Genomic DNA, 19,402 nt, shown 5'->3' with positions numbered 1-19,402 from the left:
ATTATGTCCAGCAAAGTATTAGTGTGTGTGTTATATATATATATATATAATATAGATATATATTATATAATATATAGAATGTATGTATATGTATGTATGTATGTATGTATGTATGGTATGTATGTATGTATATCAGGTTAAAGAATTTCAAATTCATTTTCAAATAATAACACTGTACGACTTGCGTGTTTTGCTTTTACTAATTTTTCACAAAATGTTCAATGAATTTCTACATCATCTCTTTATCCTCTTTGTCGTCCATGTTTCCAGCACACCAAGAGTCCCCCCCACCCCTCCTGCTGCAATCTAATGCTGAGGTCCTTCCAATGATTTAAACGATCAAAAGTGAAATCCACCCATACGCTCTTTTGTTGCGGAGGCATCACGAAAGGTAAAACCATATGAAGGGGTGTGAACACACCAGAAGGAGATGGTCCCGCTCAATTCACGAGATTCCCCGTAAGGAGACGCACGATTAGTCACGTAAAACTCCTGTTCTGGAAGGATCCATTACTCCGGTACATGAATTGGGTTTGTTCTACTGTTTTCCCACACCTGAAATGTAATTAATGAATAACATTCAAATCAGATTAAGATATCCAGTTCAGTTGGAAGATGCTTAATCTCTTAAGAGTCTCCATGGTGGCTCTCGGCAGGGTATTCCTCTAAAGTATGAAGATCAGTAACTGTGAACCCGTCAGCCATCAAGCCCCATGTTAAATCTCATTAATCAACAAGCCCAGTGAAGAATCTCAACCCTCTGCTGCCATTAAGTCAGCTGCGCGTAGAGAGGGCCAAGTATGCGGATGCAAAGGCATCCTAACGTGTGCGGCCACCTCTGTAGTAACACCCAACCTCCTGTCCTGCGCTCCACACACACAGAAGCGGGAAAATCTCAGCTCAGTCCAGGCATGCATGAGGACAGCAATGCACGCAGAACCCCTACATAACACCGGGCACCGTCCATATCCAGAGGTATCACCTCTTCTACTAGGGCACGACGGTATGAATGTGGCATCTCTTCGTTTTCCCTCACATTAATTAACCCCCAGATAGGTTTTTTTGTTTATAACAATTGAAAGCACTTGATCCTTATCCTTACATCTATCATCCAATTGTACAGGTCATTGGTACTGACGCTGTTTTTTCTCATTATGAAGTATAGCAACCCGGTAAACCAGCTTCTCATGAAGGAAGAACACACGGACATCCAACCCAGAGGGGACCGTGGTTTCCCGCCAAGTCGGCCTGTGTCCGGGGGTTAACCCCTCTGGGTTTCTCTACAGCCCGTTTGACCCCCACCATAGACCTGTAGTACCTGGAGAGGTTTAACCGTACTCACCTACCCACCACCCCTGGACCCCCAAGCCTCGCTTATCACCACACGAGTCCTGGACCCAGGTAATTAAAGGCATTATGGAATCTTTTGTTGGGCCCAGACCTTCTTAAGAACAAATAAAGTTCTTAGGATTTACTTAGTTTTCGTAATAATGTAGTTTATGAAAAAAAAAAAAAAAAAAACTTTATTCTTTAGAATAAACTCACTCTGGGTGATTATAAATGTTTATTTTAGAATTTCATAAAAAATTGGCAGTAGTAATATCTATTATAATACTGTAATACTTGATATGGAAACCAACCCAACTAATTTCCAGTGAACATCTTACATTTGGGACTCTAAAGACACGTGCTTAAACAACACTTTAAGAACTTTTTTTTCTTGTTTAATACAAGATAAAACGCTTAGGTGCAATGCAACCAAAGTTAACCACAAACCAGAGCATTTATTTTGCCTTATGTCGTTTAATTGAAGTTGGATTAATTAAATATTATTTGTTGAAGTGGATTATTGGTTATTTTTAAAGAAAATCTCTGTACATAGCTTGTCTTTTACTATATTAGCAAAGAAAAAACAGTTTTTTGTAAATCTGATTTTTTGTTGTGTTAAACCTGACCTCTTGTTAACCTTACGCAAGTCAGGCGCATAGCACATTCGTTGTGTCTTACGCTTTGCCTAGGAATGGAAAATTTGTACATTATTTATGCTGTTCTGAAACCATGCTTCCTCCACAAACTGTCAAGCAAGTAAAACATTTCTTGTGTGCCACATCAAGCACACATCACACGTTTATCCGGATATTCTGATTAAATGATTTCTCTCCATAAGCTCTTACTCCCTAGCTCATTGGGTAAAACATACGTGTTTTTGGTTTGTTCAGCCCTGCTCTCATTGCATTAGATAATAGCATATATCCTGCTACAACGCGCCACTATTCTACTGTTGTCAAATCCACACCATGTGACATCAGGCTAGACCAGCTGTTCCTTTTAAACCTCGCCTTCCTGTGTCCTTTGTATAATCTCCCAAGCGTACAGTGGTTTCCCACGGCAACCATCCGCCGCCGGCTGGTTACCCCAACCGTTTACCATCTTTACACCATGTAAAACACTCGGCAACCCATTCTGAATGAATTACACATCACCTCACAGCAGATGCGCCCTGATGTCACAAGCGGGACTGTCACCACTGTACATAGTACATTTGGCCATCCCCGTACCCACCAGCTAGAGGTAAGGGGGGTGTTTGTCCTGATGTGGGTGTGTGTGTTGTGTGTGTGTGTGTGTTTGGTGTTGTTTGTGTTTGTTGTTCGTGACGAATGTAGTCCATGTAGATATGGTGTTTGTGTGAACTAGTTCGCAACCTTTGCCCGACCATCAGAATCAAAATGACCCTCAAGCAAAAATTATGGAAATTGAATAAGATTTCAAAACAATTGTTAAAATCCACATCCACTATACCTATCTGTCAAGGGCCTACAACATTTTTAGTTTTTTTTGGTACTGTTTGTTCCCGTCTCTGCCGCACCCTCGTCATATCTAGTTAGAAACAAGGTGACCTGGTTTAAAAAGTTTGACCCGTGGGTCTGATTAGGACATTTTGCAAACAAATAAAAATCATGGCAAGTTTTTATATGTAAACCTTGGCCGTGTCAAATCTACAAGAGGCGTTGACCTCATACCTTTAGGAGGTCCTGGCTTCCTACATCTCCATTCTTGAACATTGATCCATATTTCTAGCTCTAATTGGTGCTTTGCTTTAAGAAATAACATTGCTTTTAGATGAAAACCATCTTTCAGCCCTGATAGCTTATTTTTTGTATTAGAATTATTTTTGATTAGATGCTGTTAATGAGGCGACTACTTAAAAATTTTTTTAAATTCTCACGCTAGTCTGTGTAGATGTTTCTAGAAGATCAGTAGATGGTGTTTTGGCTCTTTACATTTGAAGCGGATTGGTTGTGGATGCCTCACAAACCACTGGCCCTTTGCTTTCTGTCTGTAAATGGACTAATTGATCTAGCCCAGATGCCACCTACAATCCTGTTACCTCACCCTGGGGGAACAGTTTTTCCCCCCTCCCTGGAACCGCAATCACCTACATCCCTGACCTCAGACCCCCTTTTCCCTGCTAGGGCATGTCAACCCTGCCTCCATATCTCCAGGTGAGGATCCCACCCCTCCTCTCCCTATCCAACACCTGAACTTCCCCTTCCAGTCCTGGTGGTGGTGCCTTTAGAAACTACGCCCTGCGCTTGCTGCTCTGGAGATTAGTTTTTGCTCGAGGTGCTTTCTCTCCTTCCACCTAAATCTAAAACTTCACAGCTGTTTTCTGCACTGCTATGGCTAGCCAAGGCGCTAAAAGCGTGTGCTACGACGTTGACAATCTACAAACCAAACACGCATCATGGCAAAATCAGGAATTGCGTTTCACCTGATTTATTACTAGTCTGAATTGATTGTGGTGGATTGATAGTGTAATACTACAAAAAAAGAACACATATTTTACTGTATACTATTAGGCAATCCTTCTTTTGGCCCTAAAATTCTGAACCCAGGAACCGAATCCCTTCCTACTCCGAACCAGATGCTGCATTATATTTTTTATTTTTCATGCAGAAATTCGCAACATCCAAATACCATAACATACAACAACAAATTATCAACTCCACAGCATGTGTAGATTAAAAAGTAGGCCCATCTTCCTACTTTGTAGATTAAATTCATCGTTTTGTGTGGATTTTCCCAAAATGTTTTGTTTGAGCAAAAACCACAAGATATACAAGTTTTACTTAAATTTTGTTGCTTTATTTAGGGGCACACAGTGCATTGTTTTTTTTTTCCACAAATCCAAGTAAATAAACCACTCATAAATAGGGCTGCCCAGTTAAATCGTATGTGAGTGTCATGCGTGTCTTACTCATAAGTTTGTTTAGACATCAAATGACAAGGCAATTTATGTTAATATTAATACGGAAATCTTCAGGACATTAGTTAAAATTACCTGGAACCCAAAGAGGCTACTACAACCCGACCCATGGCTTAGGCACTTAATTAAGTGTTTTGAGCCAAACCTGCTTGAGTCTCGTTTTTCATATCCAAGTGTGACTCAAAGACTTCAACTTTGATATTCTTTCTTTTTTACTGGCTATTAGCAAAACATGCAGCTCTAGTTTAGTAAATTTACAAACAAATATTTCTTTTAATGAATCAGGCAAGAAGAGGCACAATCCATCAGATCATTTTATGGCCTTAGCAGGCTTCCTGCTGATTCTGTACTGTGCTGACAGACATAAAGTAACATTTTGATGTATTACCGATTAGCTTATATTGATAGGGATGCAAACCGGAAATGAAAATGCTTGCCGAAACCGGAAACCGAAAAAGAGGAAACCACTGCCGAAAACCCGAAACAAGATTAACCGAAAGAAATTATGCCAATTATTAGTACCATTGCATTTATGGCTATGAACTGTGTTACTAACTTTACTAAAATCAAGGCATTGCAATTGCATAATTGATAATTGAAGTTTCAAAGAATAAATCAATTACAAATTATGCAAAATATTTTATTTAGCACATTGCAACAATGCACAGTAATAAAATAAAATTCAAACTAAAAGGGTTAACTTGACCCCACTCATGTGTACATTGAAAAATAATGTACAGCCAATACTGGCCTGAACGAAAGGTTTTGAAATGAAATGTTTCTCTCATAAAAACAAAGTGCATTTAGGTCAAGTGCATATTAAAATTTTCATCTGTAGGACTACTATAAGAAATGTGCATTACTTCTCCAGTAGGCAAGAGGGTTATCATTTCTGGGGATGAGGGCTTCATACAGATAACCATCTATCTGTGAGGCGGGGGGTTGAGCTTGTCATCTTGCCTGACCCATTGTGAGAAAGATTTGAGAGAGAGTGTATTTAAATAAGGCCGCGCATAAAAAACATTTATATCAAATTAAAAAAAAAATTCTAACAGAAATATGGCTAAAATCCTGATAGTCACATATATAGTAGCCTAAGAACATAATAGCCTACGTATTATTATTATTTGAGCCACTTTCTTGCAGGATTTCACTGACATATCAGACACAGAGGGTGCAGAGAGACGAAGTCTTTTTTTTCTGTGCTCTGATCTCCGTCTCCGTGCAATACTCTGTGCGCGTCTCAGTCTCCACGTGGGGTGTCTCCGCATCCATCGCTGCGATAATTGGATAACTGGATAATTTCTCGTGCACACAAGCGGCTTTATTTTCCGCATCCACAGTAATGGCTTTATAAGGCGGATAAAGTACATCACGACGAAGTGCAGAGGATCCGAATAGATCTATTGAAACGTTGAAACGTGTGCTGACAGACTTAAAGAGTGTACGTTTCTTCTGTGTTTTCACTCACTGCGTGGTCCGTCTCAACTCTTTGCTAGTCGGAGCCCGCTTTAGTGTTGCGATTAAAGGAATAGCGTCCCGCTACAGATTTATCAGAGGGAGCTCAGAGGGGGCAAGAAGAGAGAGAATGTTCTCTGTTAAGACCCACTTGTTAGAAGTTGAATGTCCGTCGGGGAGCTTGTGGTCTGCGCTATGCAGGTGCACGTGCCAGGTCGCGGTTTCTCTGTTTGCGTCATCACAACATTTCGTATTTTTTCGTGATAAAAGTCTTTCGGGGCCGAAAACCGAAAATGCCTTTTGGGCCATTTTCGGCCGAAAATTTTTCGTGGCCGAATATTCGGTGCGTCCCTACTAGGTGACAATTATAAAGAAAGAGAGCTGCTGGTGTCAATCTCTGTCTGCATGAGATTGTACCTTAAGATGGTAAGTATATGTAAGGATATTAGTCGATTTAAAGAGCTAAAGTGCCTGAAACCCCCATTTGCTGCAAGTACTTCCCTTCCCTTCCTGTTGCCCTACCCGGAGATCCTGTCTTTACTGCCCCACTTATCTGTGCATCTCAAACATCAATTGGCAAATACTGGCCTTGGCTCAGTATTGTCATTCGTTAAAAGTTTGTCTTGGGGGTGCAGGTGGTCTGGAGGTGAGTAGACCTTGACTGTCTAAATGTCTATTCAAGCTGAGAGGGGAATTATGATGTGAAATGGAATTGCAAAAAGATGATATTCCTAGATATTATGTGCACTCTGTTGAATATGCTTTTAGAACTGTGTTTCATGGATCCTGTGTCTGTGTTGTAACTACACACCAGTAACTAATGCTGATCTTTTAGTGTCATACCATGTGCTGTCTTTACATATGGTTTGAATCTTCAAACTGTTTTTGTTTTCATTCAGATGTTATATGTAGAATAATTCCAAGCTTAAGTCAGTCCATTCTGTTTTTTGCTTCAAAATATAGAAATAGACAATCTAATTACAATCTAAGTATAACGTTTAGGCCTATGTAGCATCTTGTGTTTGGATGTGATTAAATGCAGTGGTCGGCTCTAATTTTAAATGGAAAGAGCCCATGCTAAGCATTCGTTTATGAAGCGTTTATATGATTTTTTTATTTTATTTTAAAAATTTATTTAAAGTTCTCATTTTGTTAATAAATGTTTTTTTGAAAAAATCGCATTTATTGAGTTAATTGATTTGTTAATCCCTATATCTCCTAGGTTTTTTTGCTGTGGTATTGAAGAAGCGTTATTTAAATAATAATCAAAATATTTTTTTAAATCTTGTTTTCATCTGAAAATGATCTGAGCTGTGAGTTTTTGTGTGATCCGTTGCACCCCTACACTCTCGACTTGTTATTTGAAAAAAAATGCAATCACTGAAGTTTTTGGTCATGCTGATTTGTCCACAGTGAAGTTCAGTCAATTTCTTTTTTTTTTTTTTTTTTTTTTTTTTCGGGATAGTTCAATTCATTTTGTTCCACCAAAATCTGAAGAATGCCTGCCCGAAGGCTACTGGGGATTATGAAATATTTTGAGCCCTGGTCTTGGTGAATGGATTAATTCCAATGTTATTCATAGACATTTATATATCTCTGAAGTAATTTCACATCACTGTTCTCATGAATTTGTCTGCTATTGCTGACAGCCAACACAGCTGGCCCTGTCAAAGTGCAGCAAGTGTTAAAGGCCCTTTTGGTTGTAAACCCACTTTTTTGTTTTTTGTGTGTTTCCCTGTTCTTCACTCCCCACAGGACATCCTGCCCATCATAGTGCCACTGCCGCTATTGTGGAGAGGGAGAGTCAGAGAGAGAGAAGGAACGCGAGAGGGAAAGGGAGCGAGAAAGAGATCAGAGAGAACGGGAACGTGCAGCGGTAGAATATATGCGTGGAGGTAAGACTAATTGACACAGAAGGAAATGATGTCGACAATAATGGTCCATTCTGCTCAGTCTACAACAAACTGATGCTGCCAATATTCTTAGGATTGTGTCTCTGTTTATGTTGCAGGTTCTGAGCACCCTGGCCGACCAGGCAGCCGTAGTTTTCTGCGTTCCACTTCACCCTCTGTGAGATCACAGGAGGGTGTCCTCCAACAGCGGCCGAGCATCTTCCAGGGCACCAACTCCAAGAGCGTCATTACCCCACTCATGTGAGCAAATGCACTATTAATGACATCAATCTAATAATTCATTAGTTTTATTATTATTAATAATAATTAATAATAGTTTTTTTAGCATTACAAAATGCTCACATTAACTTTATTTATATTATATTTAAGGGTTACTACTCCACCCCAAAAATAAAATTTTTGTCATTATTCACTTACCCCCCATGTCGTTCCAAACCTGTAAAAGCTCTGTTTGTCTTCAGAACACAATTTAAGATATTTTGGATGAAAACAGGGAGGCTTGAGACTGTCCCATAGACTGCCAAGTAAATAACAGTGTCAAGGTCCATAAAAGTATGAAAAGCATCATCAGAATAGTCCATCTGTCATCAGTGGTTCAACCGTAACTTATGAAGCGACGAGAATACTTTTTGTACACAAAGAAAACAAAAATAACGACTTGATTCAGCAATTCATCTCTGTGTCTATCCACATCACCGTAGTGCCGTTTTGGAGAATATCCGCTGAACGCAGGCAGCTTACGCTCTTCTGTGTCAACCACGCCACAAGGATACATTTTCTACGTGTATTTACACTTTGATTTGAAAGAAAACAGTTCAGCCTTGTGGAGCGGCTGACACAGAAGAGCGTAATGCGTTCAGCGGATATTCTCCAAAATGGCGCTACGGTAATGCAGAGAGACACAGAGGAGACGAATAGTTGAATAAAGTCGTTTTCTTCGACGATGCTTTTCATACTTTCCTGGACCTTGACACTGTTATTTATTAGGCAGTCTATAGCAGATGGACTATTCTGACGATTCTTTTCATACTTTCCTGGACCTTGACACTGTTATTTATTTGGCAGTCTATGGGCACATCATAAGCCTCCCTGTTTTCATCCAAAAAAAACTTAAATTGTGTTCCGAAGATAAAACGAAGCTTTTACGGGTTTTGAACGACATGGGGGTGATTAGTGAAAAAAAATTCAATTATCCCTTTAACAAATAAAGACTTATTATGTCACTGCATTATAAATGTATAAACATCTATATGTTTTATCTTTATTATAATGTTTTTATTTAATTATCTATTTATTTATTTTTTGTGGTTGTTAAAGGAATTGCTCACATAAAAGTATAAAATGTCATCTTCCCACTCACCTTCAAATCATTCCAAACGTAGAAAAAACGTAGGAAAACGTTCATCTTCGAAACACAAATAAAGATACATTGAACTTGCAGTATTGAATCTAACTGTAATCAATGTTTACATGTAAATAAAAACCTAAATTTAATCGGTTCATAAAGTGAGCATATATCTATTCAGAACACTTAGATTAAACCATTCAAATAATTTGGAATTCTTTTGCAATCCCTTTATGAACATTTTGAAGCATTAATATTTTGGTGGAGTTTCAGTAGAGGTACAGAACTTTTTTTCATTAAAAAATCTTCATTTGTGTTAACATAAAATTCTCATGTGCTTAGAACAACATGAATGCGAGTAATTGATGACAGTTTTCATTTTTGTGTGAACAATCCCTTTTAATTTATAGATTTTAAAATTTAGTTTTGCACTATTAAACTTCTGATTGTTTTTTGGTTGTCCAGGCAAATGCCCTCACAAGCAGCTACATCTCAAGCCAATCGATACAGCAATGCAGCGGATGCCCTCGCCGCCCTTGTGGACGCTGCTGCCTCTGCCCCGCAGATGGATGTTGCGAAAGTCAAGGAGGGCAAGCATAATAACTGTAGCTCCCGGGATGATGACGTGATGTCATGACGGCGTGCAGCACAGGAATCGCAAGAGGTGGAGCGCCGTTCCGTGCAATCTCCATATGGGGACGTGTCACTTCCTAGTGGAAAGCCTTCCCATCCTATGTATGCAGAGGGTGGAGGAGCTACAGGGAGCAAAGAGAAAGCCCCACCCACCAAGTCACGCATGGAGGAGGAGCTGCGCACGCATGGGAAGACCACCATAACTGCTGCAAACTTTATTGATGTCATCATCACGCGTCAGATTGCTCCAGATAAGGACTCCCGTGAGAGAGGCTCACAAAGCTCTGACTCCTCCAGCAGCAGTGAGTGCCATCAGATAGACAATGTTTATTTATTATAATTTATGTTGAGTAATAATAATGATGTCTGTATAGTTCATGACTATGAGTCTCATATGTTCCCTACCATTCTAAAGTTTGGAGACTTCTTTAAAAGAAACAACTTATGATCACTAAGGCTACATTTATTTGATCAATAATATAGAAATATTATGAAATATTATTACAATTTGAAATAACTATTTTCTAATATATTTTAAATTGTCATTTTATTTTCATTTTTTTCAGGATTCTTTGAATATAAATCATGTATTTGATACAGAAACCTTTGGTAACAAATGTCTTTAGTCACTTTTGATTAATGCATCTTTGCTTTTCTTTTCAGAAAGTAAAATCTTACTGACTCCAAACTTTAGAGTGGTAGAGCACATGCCGCAAAGCAAAGCAAACAGGAAGTCACAGTTTCACAATATGCTGGATTTGTGCAAGTTGGTCTCAGTGCCACAAGCATCTTTATATCCTGCTCAGAGGCTCAAAAAAGGATTATCCAAGAAATTAGATACTTAAAAGACAAAGTCAAGTCATATACTTAAGGATTAGCTAACAGAGGGCATTAACAGGACACCTAATAGGATGGCTAGTGCCATTGAAGGCATGAGACCTAATAGTCTTAGGAAACCTCAATAGCACAACCTGTGACCCAGCTGGAACTTAGACTGACAATAGTGACAAACTTCTGACCTGAGATTTGACAGGGTAATTCCATTAAAGGGAGAGGACTGTAGCTCTTACTATAAAGAAGTGACTTACTATAAAGAATGCTAGAATTTTATTTCAATGCCAACTTCTGTGTAATCTATTCATTTTTTATACCTCATCGCTTGGTGGTAGATTTTAACAGATGGATTTATTTATAAAAATGGCATGTTTGTCTTCCAAATAAACAGAAAAGCATCAAAAGCTACATATGAAAGTTGATGGTGGTACCAAAGTAGCGACACTGCTGCTCACCATGTTTTTTCTATTGAACACTAGCAGGTGTTTATTTGGATGCAGGTTTAAGACAGTGTGCTTAAAGGTGTAGATGGCACACCCTCTCTTACTAACAAACCAGCTTTATTTACTTACAAGCCTGTAACATCATGTCTATGTGTCATTCAGTGTCATCAAGTCGTTATGATGCTCAGGGTGGAATTGAGGTGATCAGCCCTGCTAACTCTCCAGCCCTGAGAGAAGAGAAGAACGAAGGACCTTTCCCATCAGAAAAGAGCTCTCAGCCACACCCAGGTGAGACTTCAAATCCCTGGCGCCACAGCCAAGATCTTGGATGTCTGTTCTGTCAAGATGGGGTTAATCTCCTTAAATATTTTTGGAACACATCCAGGTTATTTTTCACCAACAAAAAGAATCATTTGGATTAATTAGAGCCATTATGATTTTTTCATTGTGTCATGATTTTCATGACAGATGTGTTTTTTTTTTTTTTTAATATGATCTTATGTTGTGTAGGATTAAGGTTTGACATTAACCGGTTCAGGCAGTCAGGAGATTCAGGACCTTCTGCCCCTCAGCAGCCCTCCTCACAAGCAGACAGTTATGGGCCCGTCCCAAAAACACACCGCATCATGACCCTCGCCGACCACATTTCGGTAAGTCACACTCATACTCTTGATGCTTTGTCATGTCACTTCTCTTTCATTGCCCTCACTTTCTCTCTCTCTGTCTTGCAGCATATCATTACACAGGACTTTGCCAAGAGCCAAGATCCTCCCCCGTCATCCAGCTCACTGCCTTCCTCTTCATCCTCCTCCTCACTCTCCTCTACATTCCAGAGCTCTGGTGTAGGAGGTATTGTAGGTCGAGTTAAAGCCCCTAACCGCTATAGCCCAGAAAACCCCAGCTCCTACTGCACACCACCAGAGACCACCAAGCAGAGTATCTCCCGAGAACTCCTCCGATAAACCAAGAGCAAGGTACATAAGAATACAAACACACAGTGTACAGTTATGGCCAAAAGTTTTGGCACTGACATAAATTTTGTGTTTTGCAAAGTTTGCTGCTTCAGTATTTGTAGATTTTTTCCACATTTCTGTGGTATACTAAAAGCAATGATAAGCTATATCATAAGTTTTAAAGGCTTTTATTGGCAAAAAAATATGAGTCAATATTTACAGTGTTGACCCTTGTTGTTTATAACCTCTGTAACTCACTCTGGCATTCTGGATATTAGCTTCTGGGCCAAATCCTGACTGATGGCGATCCATTCTTGCCTTATTAGTTGATTAGTTGATCACAATTTGTGTTCTTCTGCTTTTCCACTCACCTTTTGAGGACTGACCACAGGTTCTCTATGGGATTGGGATCCGGGTAGTTTCCTGTCCACGGATCCAAAGTTTCAGTGTAATGATTTTTCGAGCCACTTCTTTATCTTTCTTGCTTTGTGACATGGTGCTCCATCATGCTGGAAAATGCACGGATCATCACCAAAATGCTCATGGATCGTTGGAAGAAGTCGCTCTTGCAGGACGTTTTGATACCATTCTTTATTCATGGCAGTGTTTTTGGGCAGAATTACCAGTCTGCGCACTCTCTTGGTTGAAAAGCAACCCCACACACAGATGATCTCAGGATGCTTCACTGTTGGCACGTCACAGGGCTCATGGTAGTGTTCACCTTTTCTTCTCCGAACAATCGATTTTCCAGATGTCCCAAACAGTCGGAAGGGAGCTTCATCAGAGATGAATCAATAACTTTACACCAGTCTTCTGCTGTCCAATCCTTATACTTCCTGCAGAATTTCAGTCTGTCCTTGACGTTTTTCTTGAAGAGAAGTGGCTTCTTTGCTGCCCTTCTTGACACCGGGCCGTTGTCCAAAAGTCTTGGCCTCACTGTGCATTCAGATGCTCTCACACCAACCTGCTGTCATTCCTGAGCAAGCTCTGCACTGCTGGAGACATGATTCTGTAGCTGACGGTCCTGGCGCTTGCTGGACACTCTAGGACGTCCTGAAGACTCTTTCACTGCAGTTGAACCTCTCTCCTTGAAGTTCTTGATCCTGTAAATGGTTCTTTTAGGTGCAGTATTCTTTGTAGCAATTCGTTGCATGTGAGGCCATTTTGATGCAAAGTGATGATGGCTGCACAGTAACCAATGCTAACAAGAACACAGTGACTGGAAGCGCTTCTTCCCTCCTTTTATAGCAATCAGTCTGCTCTTACAGTCTAATTAGTATGATAGTGATTTTTTCTGACTAATACTCATTCACATATATGATTAGTCAATTAATGTCAATTAACTCATTTTTTTTTTTTGGCCAATGAAGCTTTCAGCAATTATTTAATGCATCTGATCACTCTACACAAAAATCCAGAAACAATGTGAATGAACACCATAACAGCTTAAGCAGCAAACTTTGCAACACACAAAATTTATGTCACTGCCAAAATTTTTGGCTATGGCTGTATATGTACAACACCAAACATTTCACCCAAATGAGTGATTTGGACAAAAATGCGCTCACAACTTTTAAAGAATATGTAACGGATGCCAGCTGGTAAGAGTTGCACAGGGAAACCTCACCCCCCTGATCTCAAGAAGTGCAAGTTTTTTTTTTTTTTTTTTACTTCTGTTCAGCAAGGACTTAAAATTATTAAAAGTGACAGTACGCGCCCATGTTAATGGATCAGAGCTTCACACTGCACGCGGTAAAAGATGTGAACAGAAAAGGTTAGAAATCAAAAGGTGCGAAAAGAATTAATATCTAGCGCCTGACCGTAGAGAGAGTTGTGAGTGAGAGGAGACATGTTTTAAGTGCGCGCACTCTCTCCGGACGAGAGCAGCGTGTATCTGAGCACGCATGTCCTTTGTGACAAAGCAAAGAAAATCTGCGTGCAAGCGGATAGATTCGCGCTTTATTTTAATGTGCTTTCGCGTTACAATAACGCGCTCTCGCTGCTGCTTCTGCACCGCATACACATACTGTATACGCACTGCAAACGTGTGAACCTTTCGCAATAAATATATTTCAGTACCTGAGGCACCGCTACAATGAGCTCTATGACCAATGAATGGCAAAAAAAGCCCTGGACACGGGATTTATTTTATTTTATTTTATTATAATTTTTTGCCATATGTCTAGACATTTTGTTTGACATCTTTACTTAGTGATTATTTTGACTTATGTCTGTTCTAGAGGCATGTTACAACTTTTTGATAAAGCTCTCATTGGTTTTCTTTTGGAAATATGTTTCAAATTTTTACTGAATGCATTTATGACTGTAAAGCATGTCTGTGTGTGTCAAAATCGTGATTAAAATCGAAATCGCAAAATTGATCAAAAAATCGTGATAGGTTTTTTTTGTCCATATCGCACAGCCCTACACAATATTCATTTCAAATAAATACTGTTCTTTTGAAATTTATATTCATCAAAAAATCCTGAATGTCAGTTTCCACAAAAATATTAAATTATAATATTTCTCAATATTATACATTGTGAACTGTTATAATTTGATGTTTTTAGTCAGTGTTTGTATTATTAATATTATTATTTATTGTTTTTACTGTCTTTTAATCAAATAAATACAGTCTTGGTGAGCAGAGAGTTCTTAAAAAAAACATTACAAAAGCCTTGCCTTACTCCAGACTTATGAATGATAGTGTATGTGAATATTTGTGTACGGGCACATCCAACCAACAGTCTCTATTGAGAGCACAAGGACCTTAAAGGTTTTGGACCTTAAAATTGGGTGTCCTTAAATGTCTCTGTAAACTGCCAAAAATTGACCATAGTTAGATTCTTTTAGTGAATCTCAAATCTAAATTTTGCACATTCACAGGGAAGTCTATTATGTGAAGTAAGAAGCTGAGAGCATAGTAGTTAATTAAATTGGATCATTGAAGTAAAGTGCCATTTTCAGCTTCACAATTATAACAAAACATTGTGCCCTTTTGCCCCATCTCTAAATACGACATTCTTGTCGGTACAACAGTATCTTTACAGAGCAGGTTTTTAAAAATATTGAGTTGATTGGCTACATTTGGCTGAAGTTATAGAATGACTAACATCGCTTACAGCCTCTTCAACTAATCTGTGAAACACACTAAAAACAATGTCCCAGCAGCAGCCTCTTATCCATCTGTCTCTCTCAGGCCAGGTAGGTCTCCTGATCGAGGACGAGGACCAGAGAACTATGAGCCCATCTCTCCTCCTCAGGGTTATTCTGGGTTGGATAAACAGGAGGCCAGTGTGCTGCAGGGTCAGAGACGAGAGCAGGATCTCCCTGAACAGAGGTTGAAATTGATTGTCTCTCTTTACTGCTTTGATGTATAAGCCTTTATTTATGCCTTTTTAAATTACCTACAATTTTTTAGGCTTTTGTTTAGAATGATAAAGAAAAAAACACTATTTAAATTATATGAAAAGGTTGTAATAAAGTAGTTTAAATTAAAAGCAACTGCCTGTGTACCTGAATGTTGTCTGTTTATTGTCTTTCCTTTGCCATATGCATCGTGTGACCTTAGACCTTTCTTTTGTGTCAGGACTGACTCGCGGTCACCAGGCAGCAGCAGTTACCTGCCCTCATTCTTTACCAAACTGGAGAGCACATCTCCTATGGTTATGTCCAAAAAGCAGGAGATCTTCCGCAAAGCTGAAGTCGGTGAGTGACAATAGCAAGCCCATTTCCTCAGAGACTTACTGACATTTAAGCTCAGGATATTTACTTCACTGCGCTGATAAACTGATGTCTTTTATTTATGCTATGCACCCAATACTGCGCTCCTGTACTCTTACTCATAGTCATTAAAATGCTCCGATACCAAAAACCGATACCACACAGTATGTGAACAGTGCTGTGTCCAGACAAAGAACCACATAACAACAGAGAGCAGAATGAGTTATTAGAAATTAAGGATGTCTATGAAGAACATTTATGTAATTAGGGCTGGGCGATATGTAAAAATAATTTTATCGATAATCACCTTAATAAATATTGTGATATCTGATAATATCGTCTATTCGAGCCCCGCCCCTACCACACCCCGTTCATTTTGTAGGTGGACACTCTGGTGGTGATTGTAAGAATGATAAATGCATGTTGATGTCACATAGCAATGTGTCTTGCCTATTTTTCATAAGGTCCAGTGTTTCTTTCATTTTTAGTGTTGTTGCCTGAGTAGACACATTTCATGATGATATGTTTAATTTCCTTAATGTGTAGCGCTGTTTTTTTTTTTTTTAAAGTCTTGTAGTCAAAGCTATAAGATATTTTGTTATTTGTCTAAAAGTATCGATTAAAAACAAATTGGTTCCTTCTGCATGACCAAAAGCAGCAGTTACGTGATGTAAATCCTCCTGTTCTGTTGTTTATGCAGGTATTTGTGCATGTAAAATTAATCCCCTGGAAAAAAAAATGTTATTTTTAACTTATCCATTCTAATTTTATTTTTTTATTGTTTAATTGTAATGTAACAGTATTGTCAGTTAAAACCGAAATGAACATCCTTAGCGGGCAGATAAGGTTGATGTTAGATGACGAATCCAGTGTAGGCTGTTACACACACATTTCCTTTCTCAACCGTTTACGTGACAAAACTATGTTTACGGGGATATTTTGACATAATTTTGTGTGTATTTGTCCATGAACCAGCCTATGAGGCGGCTCTCTGTGCACGCTTTAGATGTGTGCGGAGCTTAGAAAACAGCGCACGGTAGCTACAGAAGTGTCTGCTTCACCTCACACTTGAAGAATGGATTAAAAACAAAATCACATTATCAGTAAGTAAAATTAAAAATAAAAATTTTAATTTTAGAAAGAGTAGGCCTATTTGATTCCTGGCCTTAAGTAAATTAAGTGAAAATGAATTTAAAACAGTTAAGAATAGAAAATAATTTTACATAAATATAGTGCAATCAGTCCGGACATTGCACAGCCCTCATTCAATAAATGCACAGCTATTGTGCTTAGTGGGAGCATATACAGGCTAAACAAGAGCGGTGCAAGAATTGAGCCTTGTGGGACTCCCCATGTCATGGACGTCCACTTAGACTTATGCTCTTCTATACTCACATAATAACCTCTCCCTTCTAAGTATGACCTGAAGTATGAAATTCACATCAATGAACATAATTTAGACAATTGCCAACTGATTAGCACCTTATTTCTCCTTCCCATTTGCTCCTGACCTCAACAGGTAACGCTCAGCCAGGCACAGAGATCTTCAATCTCCCAGCAGTAACAACATCAAGTGAGTTTCACAACTTAACATGTAACTGCATCAACACTTGCATCATTTGATGTATTTTTTTGTGGTTTATATCATAGTTTAAATACTTCTTAAACTGGTTTCAGTGTTTCCAATATGTGCATGTGTGTATGTGATTTATCCTTTACAGGCAATGTAAACCCTAGAAACCACTCGTTTAGTGATCCAGCCAGTAATCTGGGTCTGGAGGACATCATCAGGAAGGCTCTGATGGGGAACATGGAGGAAAAGCACGAGGACCAGCAGCAGCAGCAAGCCCAGCTGGGGACAGGAAACACTTCAGGCAGTATTTCAGACAGCCGACAGGAGGCCAGCCCATCCCCTAACACAGGTTCATACTTTAAATTCACATCAACGAACATACATTTTCTCTAAAACAAACAAAAAAAGCATACCAACATGTTGAACTTTCTGCAGAGTGCTTTGTGGGTCTGCTAATTACCACGAAAAAAAAAAAAGTGTATTGGTCTTTTTAAAACTGTGTGTGGATAATACACAGATAATACTGGTCTTTAGTGGATAAGCACTCTGAATTAGAGCAGTCACAATATCAGATTTTTGTTAGTTATCACTAGGGTTGGGAACCGAGAACCGGTTCTTATTCAGACCGGTTCTGTTTTTTTGAAAAGAACCGGAACCGTGAGCAATTTCTAAGTTTCGGTTCCAAAAACGGTTCTAGTGCAACATGTGACCAAGCGCTGTGAGCAGACTTGCGCTGGTGTTCTGACGATTCTGCGTTTCCCGTAAAGGATGTCACAAACCAAATAACAGAAACGTCACCCTGCCTCTTTAAGTACTGAGCACATTTTTTCTAAAGACGCACACGCCACAGACACGCTCGCCACGTCATGTCTTTAACTGCCAAATAAATGTTTCCTACGACTGTACTGCACTCGCGCCTTTGATAACTGTGCACATCGTTTTTGTCTGACTGTACATGTACCAGCAGCGTGCAGCAACTGCCGCCACAAAATTACATTATATTTGTCCCATATTGTCATTAATATACATACTGACTTTTACTTGGTCCACTAAATAAATAGACTGCTATTGTGATGTAAGTATGAGGGTAGATTATTTAGTGTACAGGTCATCTCAAGAGTGATAAACAAAGTGATAGAAAATATTTATTTTCATGCATTTTAAATGTTTAAAAATGTGGAAACCACTCATTGCATCACAGCATCTCCTGACTGCATTATTATTCCTAAAATAGGGGCTTTATGGAGTGTGTGTATACATGGTGATAAGTATAACAGTTTATATTTCATTAATTTAGGGAACAAGTGTCTCAGCCCTCAAGGGACTATTTGGCCAACCAACTTATTCCTGCTTAAAAAGCAAAATGTTATTGATAGTGTAAAAAACATCAACTTTGAAGCACATGCTGATTGATGGACTTGTATTACTCAACATTACTTACTACCTTCCAGCAACACTACATTCAATGAAGGTAAAATAGTAAAAAAACATAATAATAGTTTATTTAAATTGGAATCGGAACCAGAAAATTTGTATACTGTAATATATATGTTGAATTTTGACATTGACAACCTTTAAATTAAGTTGACAGTAAGTAATAAACAGTATTGAGCATTGAGTATTTGAATATTGTGCATTTTTCCTTACCGCTGTTTTTTTAATAGTTGTTTAATGATTTTAATGGACCGGAACCGGAACCGTTAGGCGGAACCGGGAACCGGAACATTTCTAATGATTCCCAACCCTAGTTATCACAGCTAAAAGCATTCATGATAATGAAATTTTCACGATATCTATAGAAATTAAAATAAATAAATGCTATCTTTTCTCTTTATTGGCCAATGAATCACACTCAAATAATGAGTGTAGGAAGGTGGAGAGAAAGTTTGTAACTGTACGAAAGTATCCAAAAATAACTTGCTGTTGATTGGCACATCCTACAGACTTTATTTTTTTTTTGCTAAAAAAACTCACATTGGCAAGCACATTTTTTAGGTGCATGTTTTGCTTTTGTCTGTCATGCCCAACATGATTTTTGAGCGGCAATAAGAACTACAAATTGTGTCGATGTCGTCTCTCTGTTTTGTAACGGGTGACAACCAGTGATAAGGTGCATTATCTCGTCCTACTATGCTGATGCAACAACCAGATAGTTACTGCCGCTGGATTATTTATGATATTATCATATGTGCAGCATTAACATGATATCAAAATTTATTTTTTTAAATATATTGTGATTCCTCTATTCTGAATCTTTACA

At 38.7% G+C, this 19,402-nt stretch overlaps 1 pseudogene; it reads left to right on the top strand.

Moving 5' to 3' along the window:
• Positions 1-19,402, top strand: part of LOC109068572 — an 80,557-nt pseudogene that overhangs the window by 59,809 nt on the left and 1,346 nt on the right.

This window comes from Cyprinus carpio, chromosome A5 (assembly GCF_018340385.1).
Source record: "Cyprinus carpio isolate SPL01 chromosome A5, ASM1834038v1, whole genome shotgun sequence".
NCBI classification, from domain to species: Eukaryota; Metazoa; Chordata; class Actinopteri; order Cypriniformes; family Cyprinidae; genus Cyprinus; species Cyprinus carpio.
The sequence above is the reverse complement of the archived record's forward strand: the minus strand, read 5'-3'. Positions and strand labels throughout refer to the sequence as shown.